We start from the raw sequence: 14,886 nt of genomic DNA on the forward strand, positions 1-14,886 counted from the left end.
AACATTGGGGTTACAGAAGCGATTTTAAAAGTGAGCGGCACAGAGCCAGTGTCAAGGGATGAGTTTATTATTGTTGTAACAGTCGGGATTATGGCTTGAAGGCAGGATTTAAGTAGTGTGCTGGGGATCGGGTCCAGTATACAAGTAGTTGGCCTCATCTTACAGAGCAGGTTATTAACAAACGCAGATGTGACTGGTGAGAACTTAGAGAAGGAGCTGGATGGAGTGGGAAAACAGGGAGAGATATAAACAGATGATGTATTTATGTTAGTTGAATTATTTAGATCTTTAATTTTGTTACGGAAAAGTGGAGAAAATCCTCACAGACTTCAGTAGAAGAGGTAGTTGGGCCAGATGCAGGTTCGAGTAGTTTATTAACTACAGAAAACAAAACCCTTGGGTTATCGTGGCCACTTTCTATTATTCTGCCATAGTGGGTGTTCTTAGCAGCAGTTAGTGCTTCTCTGTAAGCTCTTTGGTGGTCAGAGAAAGCCTGGATGTGCACAGTGAGGCCAGTCTTACGTGACATTCTCTCAAGGTCGCCAGCTGCTTTCATAGATCGCAATTCTGAGTTATACCAAGGAGCTAAACGTTTAAAGAAACCTCCTTATGTTTTAAAGGAGCTGTTTTATCTAATGCTGAATGAAGGGCTGAGTTATAGTGGTCAACAAGACTATCTAGTGTTGACGGAATAGGTGCAGACAGTAAAAGATCAGAAATGGATCCAGAAAGGATAGAGGGACAGATATTTTTAAGGTTTCTGTAAGAAATTTGTCGTTTACAGGTAAGAGGAGGTAAAGGCAGTGAGACAGTAAAAAATACTGCTTTATGGTCAGAGAGTCCCAAATCAGTGCTGTAAATATTGGCAACAGATAGTCCAGAAGTGCAGATCAGATCCAATATATGACCACCAGAGTGGGTGGGAAAATCAACATGTTGTGTCAAGTCAAAACAGTCCAGTAAGGATAGGAATTCATTTCTCAGTTTAGATGTAGTAGTGTCAATATGGATGTTGAAATCACCAAGAAGGATAATTCTCTGAGAGTAAGAGCTTAGGTGGGTTAAAAGTTCAATCAGATCAGATAAGAAGGATGCATTGTATTTTGGGGGACGATAAAGAACAATGAGTGAGACAGGACCTGTTTCCGTTATTAGTTTAAGAGCCAGGCACTCAAAAGACAGTGGACAGTCAATTGGGATTCGTTTGATATTTAAGTCTGCTCTGATAATTACCGCTAGCCCGCCTCCTTGTCTAGAGCTGCGAGGTTCTGTATGGAAAGTGAAACCAGGTGGAGTCGCCTCCGTGAGAGACGTCAATTCGTTTGGTTTTGCCAAGTCTCCGTTAAACACAGTATATCAAGTTTGGTGTCAGTGATGAGTTCTGACAGCACCAATGCTTTGCCATTAAGAGATCTTGAGTTAAACAGAGCAATGTTAGTCAATGAGGCATCTTTTGCACAGAGCTGTGATCAGGGTTTATTTCCACACAATGTAAATTTGGCACACTGACACTTGTATTTCCAGGGCCATGAGAAGGAAGGCTTATTCCTGAGCAAATGCTGCCGGTTGTCTTTTCATTCGCACCGGCGGTGGCGGCGACCTGACCGCGATGTATATATTTCGGGCGCTGTAAAATACCGGCGTCTTTTAGGATGTTCCAATCAGACCATTTGCTCTGGACAAACTGTTTAATAAGAAGGAGTTTGTCATGAGAGTATTTTAGCATGATACTTGGCAATACTTATCTGAAAAGCAGTGGAGAAGCAGCACAGCATAGCGGAACCATTTGGATTAGATGAGATGAACGGCGATAGCAAAGCAGCAGAAAGCATAGCAGGAGGAGGTAGCAGGATTTGCAGGTTCCAATACACAGCCACAAACAATAACGCTTGATAATTTCATGCGTGATCGCCCCGGAGCCATAAGCCAGGTTAATATGAGCATCAGATCAGATCCCAGTCGTACAGTACTGTAAAATGAATCGGGAGCAGATCAGCATAGCGAATATAATCACGGAGAAAGATTATCCCGAGGTCATAGATCGCCAGGTACAAAGAAATGTTCGTAGGTCTCGTCCCGCGATCCACAGACTCAGCTGTTCCCAGTCAAAGTAGAGTCCATAAAATCTGTAAATATTAAGCCAAATCCATGCAATTCAGGTCGGCTGTATCCACGAACTATACGTACAGTAAAAGAAATAAAACAAGCGTGAGAAAGTGTAGAATAAAGGCGAATTTTGCGAAAAGTGTTGTTAACAGGGAGGAGCGGCAGCAACTTGCGTGCGCCAGCGTCCCCTCACCTGAGTAGTACCAATGTGTTAATGTGTGCAACTAGATACACAACGACGAATGTAACACTGCATGCAACAAACAATAGAGATGTTTAGTAACTATGATGACAGACAACGGAACCTCTGTTGCTTGGTTTGAGTGAGCTCAAATTAGTATAATGGGAGACACAATCAGTGCTGCATGAAATTCAGGTTGTTGATTCAGGTCAGGTCAGATTGGGAAGCATGCACTGGTACAGTACATTGCTGCACCCACCACATAATGAAATAGCTTCGGATCCTTGTTAGCAACCCCCCAGGCAGACATACAGTCCAATCCCACCCTCCAGAAATGACCATCTATCTGCCGCAGCCAGGTGTTAGGTGGACATCCCTTTGGCCTGGTCTAGCCGCATCTTTGGGGAATCACACCACATGGCCATAGTGTCATAATTCACCCTCCCTCACAATGCAGGTAATATGCTTTATTCGGGACATTCAACACAATGTCAAACCAGTGGTACCCAAGGATTCTCCAAAGAGACACAGTACTGAAGGAGTCCAGTCTTCATCTCAGGTCACTGGATAGTGTCCATGTTTCACAACCATATAGAAACGCAGGAAGCACCAGGACTCTAAAGACTTGGACTTGCATCCTTTTGCATAGATATCGGGATCGCCACACAATCCTTTCCACCAACCTCATGGCCCTCTATGCTCTCACAAATCCGTCTACTGTGTCACCAGAGACATGAATGTTGCTACTGAGGTAAGTAAACCTCTTGACACTCTCTGCAGACACACACACACTGCTGATGGCTGTGCCTAAGAAGTTATTAAAGACCCGGGTGTTGGTTTTTATCCAGGACACTTGCAAGCCCAGACACTCAAACTCCTCGCTCAGTCTCTTGTGAACCCTGATCAGAGCCTCCATTGACTGTGAAGATCACAACATTTTTAGCAAAGTCAAGATCACGTAATCTTTCTTCACCAGCACATGGCCCAAAGCCACTGGACTTGTGCAGAGTAAAAACACAGAGGTTCTGTCTTCACTCTGCATAGCGCTCACAGTACCAGTGTAAAGGCTGCCCATGATATTCAGGCATTTTGAGAGGATCCTACAAAGTCTCAAAGGCTTTACAAAATCGACAAAGTCTGCAAAGAAACTCTGCTGATATTTGTTGATTGCTGTAAATTTTTTCAGTAGGGAAAAATTTAGCAGTTGTAAACTATTTTGCTAATGAAACTCCTGTAAGTTTTTGTAGAACTCTAGGTTCATTGAATAATATAATAATAATTTAAGAAACATTGTTCCAAACACCAGTGCTAATAACAAAAGATAATTATGTGTAGAAGATAAAAACACTCTTGAGTCATTCCTGAACTCCGCAAATAATAGGGAAGCCAATAATGGCTTGTTTGTTTAACCAAAAAATAAATCCTGTAGGTAGTGACACATAGGGTGTGTTTAAACTATAGAAAAAAGAAAAAACCTGTTGCCCATTTGGACTTCCTGTGCATGTATTGGTCCCTTTCAGAGGTGGGTAGTAATGAGTTACATTTACTCTGTTGCATTTACTTGAGTAACTTTTTAAATAAATTGTACTTCTAAGAGTAGTTTTACTGCACCATATTTTTTACTTTTACTTGAGTACATTTGTGAAGAAGAAATACTACTCTTACCCTGCTACATTGGGCAACACTCGACTTGTTACTTTTTATACATTACAGTATATTTTTGCCAGAGAGAAATCGCCAGTGGATCTACTGCATGACTATTTCACCAATCAGACGTAGCAACAATAATCACATGACTATGTTTCACCAATCAGACTTAGCAACAAAAATCACATGACTCCGTTTCACCAATCAGACATAACCATGGAGTCACATGACCACACACAAACTTCCTGCGTCTGCAGCCTGTGAGAGACTTTTTAGTCATGCGGGGCTGCTGTTCACTGCTAAACGGTCACAGCTTCACTACAAGACCCTTGAGAAGCTTAACCACTACTTCACTGAGTGAAAAACAAGCACGTTTTAACCAAACATGCACAGACAGTCATGGTAAAGTGAGACTTCTTGTACGTGCACAAGCTGCCTTGTTCTAATGTTATTTTCAATCAGCTGTGCTATTTGGAGGGCAAGTGCGTGATGATGCCGGTCTCCTACAGACTTCCTCTTCCCACATGGGAGGCTGCTGAACCCACACCGTTGATAGTTATGACCGAGATGAGCTGATATATGAGGATGCTTCACTGATGAGCCTAGAGGAGGTGGAAAAAGTGCTCAAGTGCTTTTATTAAAAACCAGTCAAAACAAAAGTAAAATCAACAAAAGTGTCAATGGTTCAGTGTTGTAAAAAACAGTACATAAATAAATCCATAAAAATCATTGTAAAAAGTAAGGATAAAAAAATAAATCTGTTAAAAATCCGAGGTTAAAATGCAGACTAACTCCTCCTGATCTCAGCCCACCTCCTTCTCAATCTCCTGGCTCACCCATTGCTTGCGTAGCCGGCGGAGACTCAGCAGTCATGAGCTCCTTTCGGCCAACCTCCGTCTTGGCTGTTTTCTCCTTTTCTTTGATTCCCCCTTCTTTTTTTTTGTGTTTACACGTATATATACACTCCCATATCCGTGGGCCTTAATCACATGCCGCAGGAAGCCAATGAAGCAATTGATAATGATCGCACCCGCACGTGCAGTTGCGACTCGCTCCAATTATCTCATTAAATCCCCGCAGTCATGCAATTGCCACGGAGAGTGACACGGCTTTATGGATTTGAAACTGGCCTTTTTTTTTTTAAGCTGCGGACCCGCTACACCACAAAGTGAATGTACACTGTTATACTGTCAGTGTACAGTATATCTTGTCACTGTAAGTAGTTTGTACTGCTCAAACATGCATGTTACCTACTGTAGGTAATGGCTTCAAAAGCTTTGTTGTGAAAAACTGAGCTTTGGAACTTTGTTTTATTTGTGCATCTTTATTTTGTAAAAAAATGTTTATTTTATTATTTGGAAATATCAGAATTTGCACATTATTTTCTATTTTTGCTTGCCTTATTACAACATCTCCAAAAAATAAATCATTTATTATGTTCAAACAGTTACTCAGTACTTGAGTAGTCTTTTCACCAAATACTTTTTTACTCTTACTTGAGTAATTTTTTGGTTGACTACTTTTTACTTCTACTTGAGTAATATTATTTTGAAGTAACACTACTCTTACTTGAGTACAATTTTTGGCTACTCTACCCACCTCTGCTCCCTAACCATCGCATGAATTGGCTTCACCCAGTTGCCTGCTAGCATACCGTAACTCTCTCTAAATTATGAACTGAATTCAACCAGTCAATCATATACTTTGCTACCAACTTTCCTCTTAACATTCAGTGGTCCTCAAACTGGGAGCAATCTTTGAACTTCATCTCGGGACCACTACTGGCCATGTCCTGGAATCACTTCTAGGGTCAGGGATGGCTTTCCATTTGCTTAAAGCATATCAGACTAGAACTTTATCTTGCAGCCACTGTCATTCCAGCACCATTGAGTATTACACAGGCCTTAAAGGGCTAGGACATTAAGGCAGCTCTTCATGCGAGTTTATTGTCTGAGGAACAGTATGTATCCTCTTTGACCCCTGTCTTACTCATTGTAGAAGTTCGGACAATTTAGACATCCACTGGTTTGTCTGACCAGTAGTGTTTCAGGTGGGTACATCTTCTCTCTTTTCTGAATGGTGGCCCTGCATAAAGCTATTCTGGTGCACCAATACATATACTCTCTCCTATGCATTATATCTATCTGTTATATAGTGTCTTTTATTTTTCTCTGTACTTTATAATGTAGAGCAACAGAAAGTATTATATCTATGTAGCTGTAAAAATATTTTAGTTATATTAACATACCTTATTTTATAAGCACTCCATCCAGCACAGAAAAATTCAGACACAATAGAGATTTACTTTTTTTTTTTGATGGCAGTGCTTTCCTTTGTGTCCCATCCAAACTCGACACCCCACATCCCTGGTGTTCCTTGGCCACAACACCCTTTCATCCATCCCAAATGACATACAGGTTAGTTGGGTAAATTCACAACTCTTTTTGTACAAATGGTGAAATCTGCCTTTTAATGCACTAGTACTCTGTCCAGGATTGGTTCCTGTCCTATGCCTCATGCTGTTAAGATAGGCACTGAATCCCTGTGATCCTGAAATGGGTAAAGAAGGTTAGAAAATTGGTGGTTGAAGTGAACTTTCAAAGAGAATGCTTTACAAAGGACACATTAACACAACAGAGACAGGAAATAAGATTCCTATAGATTTATCCTCACAAGCAGATTTGAGTGACAGGCTTTACTGCACCTTTCACAGAGAGTACTGCGCCAAAAACATTGCAATACAGAAAGATTGTTGTTGGTGTCCTTTGTGGCAGCCTTCACAAATGTATTTATCACACATACTGCACTACAGGTAACTCATTTCCTGTAGCTGTAGCAAACTTTTATGCTACAATTTGACCAATATTAATCCATCCTTAATTTTTATAGCACCTCTCAAAGTGAGAACTTTCAGATGTTATCACAAATGATGAGAAGATCCCTGTAACTATCTTTAGTTATCAGTGTTAAAGGACAGTTTATATTACACCTTACACGTGGAGCACAATCAGAAGACATCAGTGAAATCCAAACACATTCCTGTTAATTTAATTATCCTTATGGCAGATCAGTTGGATAGTTACACAGCAAAAGCGTGCCAGACAGCTGCATGCCAAGAAAAGCATGTGTACATAAGTTTGCTTGTAAGCAGGATGCGAGTGATGCTGTATTTTCTGGAAGGCATACCCTCTGGTCTTTTTATGTGGATATCGGTTTCGAGTTTATTGATTTGTATACTTTTTGTGTGGAATTCGAAAAGAAAAAGTGCTGGTTTGTAATAAGGCATCTGCTGCCATCACCTTCATGCCTAATTTACGTATTTTAGTGCTTCAGTACAGGAAGAATGCTACAGAAAAGACACCAGATTAATGAGAGTTTTCATATAAGCTGTCCTTTAGCAAATTGGCATTTGTTAGCATATGCAAGGCAGGTGTTTGCATCCTGAGTGCTCATTCAAGCAAATCAGGACAGGAATGCCGCCTGTGCCAATAGAAGGTTGATGACAAGTATATAATATTACTGAAATGGAAATGTTGCCTTATACTGGAAATGAAACCAATAGTTTTAAAATTTACCAGCATTCATTCTCATACTAATCCAAATGAAGGTTGGGGATTAGTCTATTGTAAGGCTCAGTTAGTCAGTTGAGCTGACAGAGTTCTTATTTGGCTTACTGGCTAAAGAGATTGCTTTATGCCCTCTCTGTACAGGGTATATAGACCTATGGTCATGTCATGGAATCTTAGGGGTTATGACCTTTATGTGAGAATTGCTGCTCAAATAACAAAAACTGGTTACACTAGCACATATTTATATTTTGACTGTGATAAATCATGTATTAGATATGTAAAATTACATTTTCACCAGTCAAATTTCTAATTGGAGATATCTGTAAATCCTTTATATGGAGTGAATAATGTCTTTTCCCATTGTCTTCTGTGGAGTTTCAGTTAGAGATATCTGTAATTACATTTGGATTAAGTCAGAGTTGTAATTTCAGATGCCTAAACACGTTTTTGTTATATTTGCTTCAAATGCATTAAAGATAATTCAGATATGTGAAGTTTAAATTTTCCATCCATCCATTTTCTAACCTGCTGAATCCGAATACAGGGTCACGGGGGTCTGCTGGAGCCAATCCCAGCCAACACAGGGCACAAGGCAGGAACCAATCCCGGGCAGGGTGCCAACCCACCGCAGGACACACACAAACACACCCACACACCAAGGCCAATTTAGAATCGCCAATCCACCTAACCTGCATGTCTTTGGATTGTGGGAGGAAACCGGAGCGCCCGGAGGAAACCCACGCAGACACGGGGAGAACATGCAAACTCCACGAGGGAGGACCCGGGAAGCGAACCCGGGTCCCCTAACTGCGAGGCAGCAGCGCTACCACTGCGCCACTGTGCCCCCCAGTTTAAATTTTGACTAGTCAAAATGTAATTAGATAGATAGATATTGATATTACTAATTGAAATCTGTATAGGAATTAATGGGAAAGTTTAATAATTTTTACTAGCGAAATGTAATTGCATATATCTCTAATTAGAATGTTAACATAACAATTTCAAACTTGCTTAGCCCAATTCATGGTCACTGTGCTCCAGAGTCTGTGCCAGCAACATTGAGTGCAGATCAGGATTCAGCCATGAATTTCAAGGTGCCCCACTTCTCTCTCAAACACACATTGACACTCACACAGGGACCAGTTTACAGTTGCCAGTTAACTTGATGTACACATTTGTGGGGATTTAGGAGGAAAACCAGACAACCTAGAAAATCCTAGTTAAAATTTTGACTAGTCAAAATATAGTTGTGCACATTGGAAATGTGGTATAAATAAAACAGGAATTTGTATGCATGTTCATGTGTGTGGTGTCACCTTAAAGGTATTGATTCAATTCAAAAACTGCCTCTAGATTTTATTGAAATGGCTACTTTGTCCTATGTTCTACTACAGAATATGGCATTAAGCAGATTTTTTATTCATCTTGATATTTAATGTATTTTACAGAAAAGACTAGTAGAAATTCTTTAGGACTAGAATTTTTCATCCTTCTAGTACTTCCAGATACTGGAGGTTTTGTTATAAATTCTAGATCTGCAGATAAAATTTTCCTCATAGCCGTAACTGTCTTTTAAAATTATAATTTTTTTTTTTTTAGAATTGATTCACCTTGAATTAATATAGGCCCTTTCATAAAGAGCACAGTCACTTTTCTATAGGGTGGTCCAGATCTAATTATGCAATTTTCATTACGCTATAACTTATTAAGTTTATTACATAGAAAATCACCCAAAAAATCCCAAGCAATCGAGAAGTGTACAAACTGATGACATGAAGAATTGTCTTTGCGCCAAATTAGAACCGTCCCCACATAAATCAAAGTCATCCAGACGGTCTGGATTTGCATATTTAGATCTGGACCACCCTGTAATGCAGTAAATGAAAAGATTACTGTAGTCTCTTAACAGGCTGTTGTGACTGATATGTTATATAGCTACTTTACAAAGAGTACTAATGCAATGTAGAAATGAATCTAGATACACTATATGGACATCCCTACAAATTATTGCGTATTTCAAAATTTTATTTTTTATATTTATTTCAGTAACAGGTGCATAAAACCAAGCATAAAGCCATGCAATGCCTTTTAACAGACATTTACAGTTGAAGGGTGTTAGTACTGTAGAGCTTCGTGACTATAAACCTGGACAGTCATAAGGTGCCACCTTTTGGTTATATGCTGTATATTCCTGTTACTGTATTTAAGAACCCCGTGACGCTGTAGTTAGGATATAGTGGGTTGGATAATAAATGGATAGATGTATTTAAGAAGGCCAGTGGTGCTGTGCAGTTGGGTCCCCATTGTCTGAATGACGTTTTTGATTTGTATAGATTTTTTTTTAAATAAACTTCCTTTAAGTATCTTAATATATACAGTACAACCGGACAGATTGTGCACCCAGTGAACCTCTTTCTGTTGCCACTTGCTGGGATAACCTTGCTCTTTCTTTCAAGCAGAGTGGAGGCTCTGAGGCTAGGGATCTTCACTGGCATTCGGAAGGTTGCCGGTTCGAGTCACGTAAATGCCAACAGGGACTGCTCTGTTGGGTCCTTGAGCAAGACCCTTAACCTGCAATTGCTGAGCGCTTTGAGTAGTGAGAAAAGCGCTATATAAATGCAAAGAGTTATAATTCATTTCTGACTTTTGTATTTCTTTTTCTTTTCTTCTAGGAAGTCGTGTTCTTTTATTGACATGAGGCACGATCTGATGGATTTGGATAAATAAAATACAAAGACAGCATTCTGGGAATATCTCCAAAGTAAAGTAAGCAGGTGAAATAAAATAAGGATAACAAGGATGTGGCCTAAAATGTGTGGCAGCTGTCTAGCTCTTGGCAGAAAGGAGCTATAGTATTGTGCTTTGGCATAGCTCTCCATGATTCATCTTTCCATAAGCTTATAGTGACAGTGTAAGGTAACCACACCTATTTTTCTGGTTCTCTTAGGTCAACTGGAAAATAACACTTGATATTTTTTTATTAATTTCTTGCCACTTAATCTTTGCTGTCGGACCCTAAATTTAGCAGTTGGTTCAATTTGATATTTTTCATGATTTCATGGCTTCCGATTTAGGGATTCACAGCTTTTCTGAGGTCAGCAAAGCAATTGTTAGGCTTTACTGCTGCATATTATACCACTTATTTGATATGCATTTTTCTTAGGCCAGCAAACAGTAAAATGAGTAAAATACAGGTGTTTTTCTTTTATAAAATAACTTTATGATTGCTGCTTATAACAACTTTGATAGAGCCTATTCAGAAAGGAACCAACCCCACATGGGATTCTGCTCCATTGTAGGACCCACTTATGCACACACTCAAACTTCCACATGGAGAAAATTTAAAATGACAGTTAGCCTAATGCCCAATTCTTCAGGGACGTGGGTGGAAAACTGGAGTCCCCAGAGGAAAGTGTGTTCAGACATTTTTAAAAAAATTTCCACTTTGTCATTATGGGTTATTGAGTGTAGATTGATGGGCAAAAATGGCAAATTTGTCCAATTTAAATTGTCTGCAGCACAATAAAACGTACAGAAAGTGAAAGAGCCTGAATGCTTTCTGAATGCACTATGTGTATAGTGTGTTTATGTAAAGAATTTCATGATAGTGCAGATAATGTTGCATACTTTGTGGTGCCACCAGTTCATGCAACACCCGTGACTCACTCTGTGACCTCGAGTGAGTCACTTCACTTTCCTGTGTTAACCAGGACATTTATGTGAGCAGTTTACCATAGTTTACTATAGCTGTCAGGTGGTAAAGTGTCTCTGGTTTGTGTTTGTTATAGTAAGGTAAAGTATACTGCAAAACAGAATGTGTTTGTGTTAGAAATTTACCCATCTTTTTCTTCAGTATCATTTTAGTACCGGCATTAAGGAATGAAAGGTGGTATCCGTACTGAAATTAAAATTTTAGTGTTGATCCAACACTAGTGCCGATACTTTATTCAGACCTGTTCAATTTTTGCATACTTTAAAGTATTGTAGATTTTATTTTAAAATAGCTGAGTTACCCGCCTTCACCCAGAACATAACGCAGTTACAGTACCCTTGGTTAAGTGTGTGTTTCAGAAATACTATGTAACTACCTAAGTGCATAAAATATTTTTAGGTTTAAGGACTAATGCTATTGGCAGGCAGTGTGGTACAGTGGTTAAGGCTTTGGACCTAGGAATTTAAACCCTGAGTTTTCAGGTTCAGATCCTGATAAGAATGCTGTGTAACCAAGAGCAAGTCACCTGCCTAGTCACAAATTGGAAAAACAAAAGAAATGTAACAAATTGTATATCAGATAATGTAAGTCGCCTTGGATAAAGGCGTCAGTCAAAAAATAATATTATTAGGTCACTGGAGCTGCTTACTCTTAAACATGCTATACACAGTTGTCCATGAGAAAAGCATTCCTGCTTTTCCTAGTGACTTGGCTTTTGTTGATGGTCATTGCAAAACAGTTTTAAGGGAAAGGATATTTTTTTTAATTGAAATGGGTAAGAATAATGTGAAATTTAAATACAATTAATACTATTAGATGGATATAGTTTCATTTGTTTACACTGTACAGTACAGTATTTCTTTTTGTATTTTTCATCAGTTGTATTTAGTCCCCCATGAAGACCTTTGAATGTTGTGACACCATTTCTATGGCTGTCTCATTAGAAATTCAAGCACCACAAGCTAACACTGACATTTATCCCTCCAAGATTGCAGCACCATAGTCCAAGTGTGAGTTGAGGTGGGACTTGTTCGGTTTTCAGTGGCATGACTGAGTGCTTGAGATCATAGGGGCAGACCAAATAACTTAGATGAGAACCAGTACACATAAAGATGAGTGCCAGTAGTCAACCGCAAAAAACAGTGCTGCTAACCATTGAACTTTGCATCGTTCTTGATCTTCGTCAAACTTTCACTTTCTATTTCAAAATGTGATCAAGTCTGTACAAGAAAAATAGGACAGCCTTGTCTTCAGTCATTTACCCACTCTATTGCTATTTGCATGGCCTGACAATCACTTCTGCTGCATCCTTCATTTTCATAAAGCATGGTTTTAGCACAGTGCAGAGCAAGTAAGCTATAGTGGCATAACATTAATAAATATTGACAAATGAAAAACTTGACAACTAATGTTCTTTATTCTAAAACGTCACCAAATTTCTATCTATCTATCTATCTATCTATCTATCTATCTATCTATCTATCTATCTATCTATCTATCTATCTATCTATCTATCTATCTATCTATCTATCTATCTATCTATCTATCTATCTATCTATCTATCAGTACTGTGAAGGAATACGTATCAGATATAAACATATAACATTCTGTATGTGAAACAAAGTACGTAATGAAATAAGACAGTAAACTAGTGAAAACTAATTGGTAATATGTATGCTTACTGAAAGGAGTCTGATTTGCAGGTCAGGAAGATGTTAACATTCTAATGTCTGATGATTAGAAACTGTTTAATGTGTGTCTTCTGTGTTACTGTTTCTTCTTCTGCATTGTCGCTACGTATTATAAGCAAGACACATTTTTTGTTTTATGATATAAAGACAATCAATTGAACAATGAATTTAATTGAATGCATTTACATTTTGGAAGTTCATAAGGAATGACTTGTGAACTGAGACCTATACTGTAGTATTCTACCTTCTTCTCTTGTAATAATGAATTAATGTGAATGAATAAGAACTCCCCACAATGCATAAGAAAAAAATTATAAACGGAAGACTCAAAGACGTTGTGTCCACAATGAGTGTCAAAAGGTTTGATAAAGTTTAGTGTGAAGATTATGCACCTCTATATTATACAATTTAGATACTACAGACATTGTTGCTATATATTTCCTACGTGGTAGACCATATCTTCTAAGTAACATGGGCCCATGGATCATGCAATGAATACTCTAGAAATAATAATGTTGTTTACCTCTGGTATTTCAACACAGCACAGTCTGCTTTTGCCTGACTCTGGCTTGCAAAGGACCTGTGATGGTGAGAGATTTCAGAGATGCTTTGGGCAAGTCACTTTGATTTACACAGTTCAGTACCCACACTCTACACATACTCAGTTCCTGTGGTTGTTTGGGTTGAGAATGGAACCCTCTTTCTGTACAATTAGAAAAACGTGGGACACAGCAATGTGTTAAATCACAAACTTTATCTTTTGTCCTATTGGGTTGTGTTGAAAGCAGATTAAACAGACTTTTCTTTGGTATCCTAACAGGGAATTTCCAGGGCAGCAGAAAACCATTGATCCTCTAGGTTTGCCCATGATTCTTCTTCTAGTCGGCTTTTTCTGGTATATGAATTAAACTTGCAGTTTTTAACAGATTATGAAAAATTATTGTCTCTAGAATTGAGTAGTCTGGTAGAGGAACCGCACTTCAACTGCATGCATATCGTAGGTTTACAAATATAAAACTCTACAAGTGGTCTGAATCTGTCTTCACTCTTGAGTGCTATCTATACTAATAAAAGGCAAAGCCCTCACTGACTGACTCACTCACTCACTCACTCACTGACTGACTCACTCACTCATCACTAATTCTCCAACTTCCCGTGTAGGTAGAATGCTGAAATTTGGCAGGGCAGGCTTATTCCTTACAGCTTACTTACAAAAGTTAAGCAGGTTTCATTTCGAAATTCTACACGTAACGGTCATAACGGTCGATAACGGTCGACAACGTCCGCCATGTTGAACTTTCTTAATTATAGCCCCATCTTCACGAAATTTGGTAGGCGGCTTCCCTGCGCTAACCGAAACCGATGTACGTATTTATTTTGGTGGTATGACGCCACTGTCGGCCGCCATATTGAACTTTCCAACTTCCCGTGTAGGTAGAAGGCTGACCCCATCTTCACGAAATTTGGTAGGTGGCTTCCCTGCACTAACCAAAACCGATGTACGTACTTATTTGGTGGTATGGCGTCACTGTCGGCCGCCATATTGAACTTTCCAACGCGTCACTAATTCTCCAACTTCCCGTGTAGGTAGAAGGCTGAAATTTGGCAGGCTCATTCCTTACAGCTTACTTACAAAAGTTAAACAGGTTTCATTTCAAAATTCTACGCGTAACGGTCATAACGGTCAACAACGTCCGCCATGTTCAACTTTCTTATTTATGGCCCCATCATCACGAAATTTGGTAGGCGGCTTCTCTGCGCTAACCGAAACCAATGTACGTACTTATTTCGGTGGTATGATGCCACTGTCGCCCGCCATATTGAACTTTTCAACGGTCTTTGTTACTTATGCGCCCATTTTCACGAAATTTGGTACGCGGGTTCCCAATGCTAACTGAATCCTACTTACGTACATATATACGTCCATAGCCTGCAGCTTGGTCACCATGTGAGGCGGTGTTGGGTCCCCATCCCAAAGCC

The 14,886-nt window shown here is 39.3% G+C and overlaps 1 protein-coding gene across 3 annotated transcripts in view; it reads left to right on the top strand.

The window, feature by feature from the left end:
- Nucleotides 1-14,886, top strand: part of LOC120524950 (vitamin D3 receptor A-like) — a 171,427-nt gene that overhangs the window by 38,423 nt on the left and 118,118 nt on the right. For 2 of the 3 annotated variants that reach the window (XM_039746847.1, XM_039746846.1), the window contains one exon: nt 10,176-10,269. The gene's annotated coding sequence lies outside the window, so the exon portion shown is untranslated. Of the gene's footprint in view, nt 1-10,175; nt 10,278-14,886 lie in introns of all 3 variants that reach the window. The other variant, XM_039746848.1, reaches the window with a different exon arrangement.

The sequence above is a fragment of the Polypterus senegalus genome, chromosome 3 (assembly GCF_016835505.1).
Source record: "Polypterus senegalus isolate Bchr_013 chromosome 3, ASM1683550v1, whole genome shotgun sequence".
Taxonomy (NCBI): domain Eukaryota; kingdom Metazoa; phylum Chordata; class Cladistia; order Polypteriformes; family Polypteridae; genus Polypterus; species Polypterus senegalus.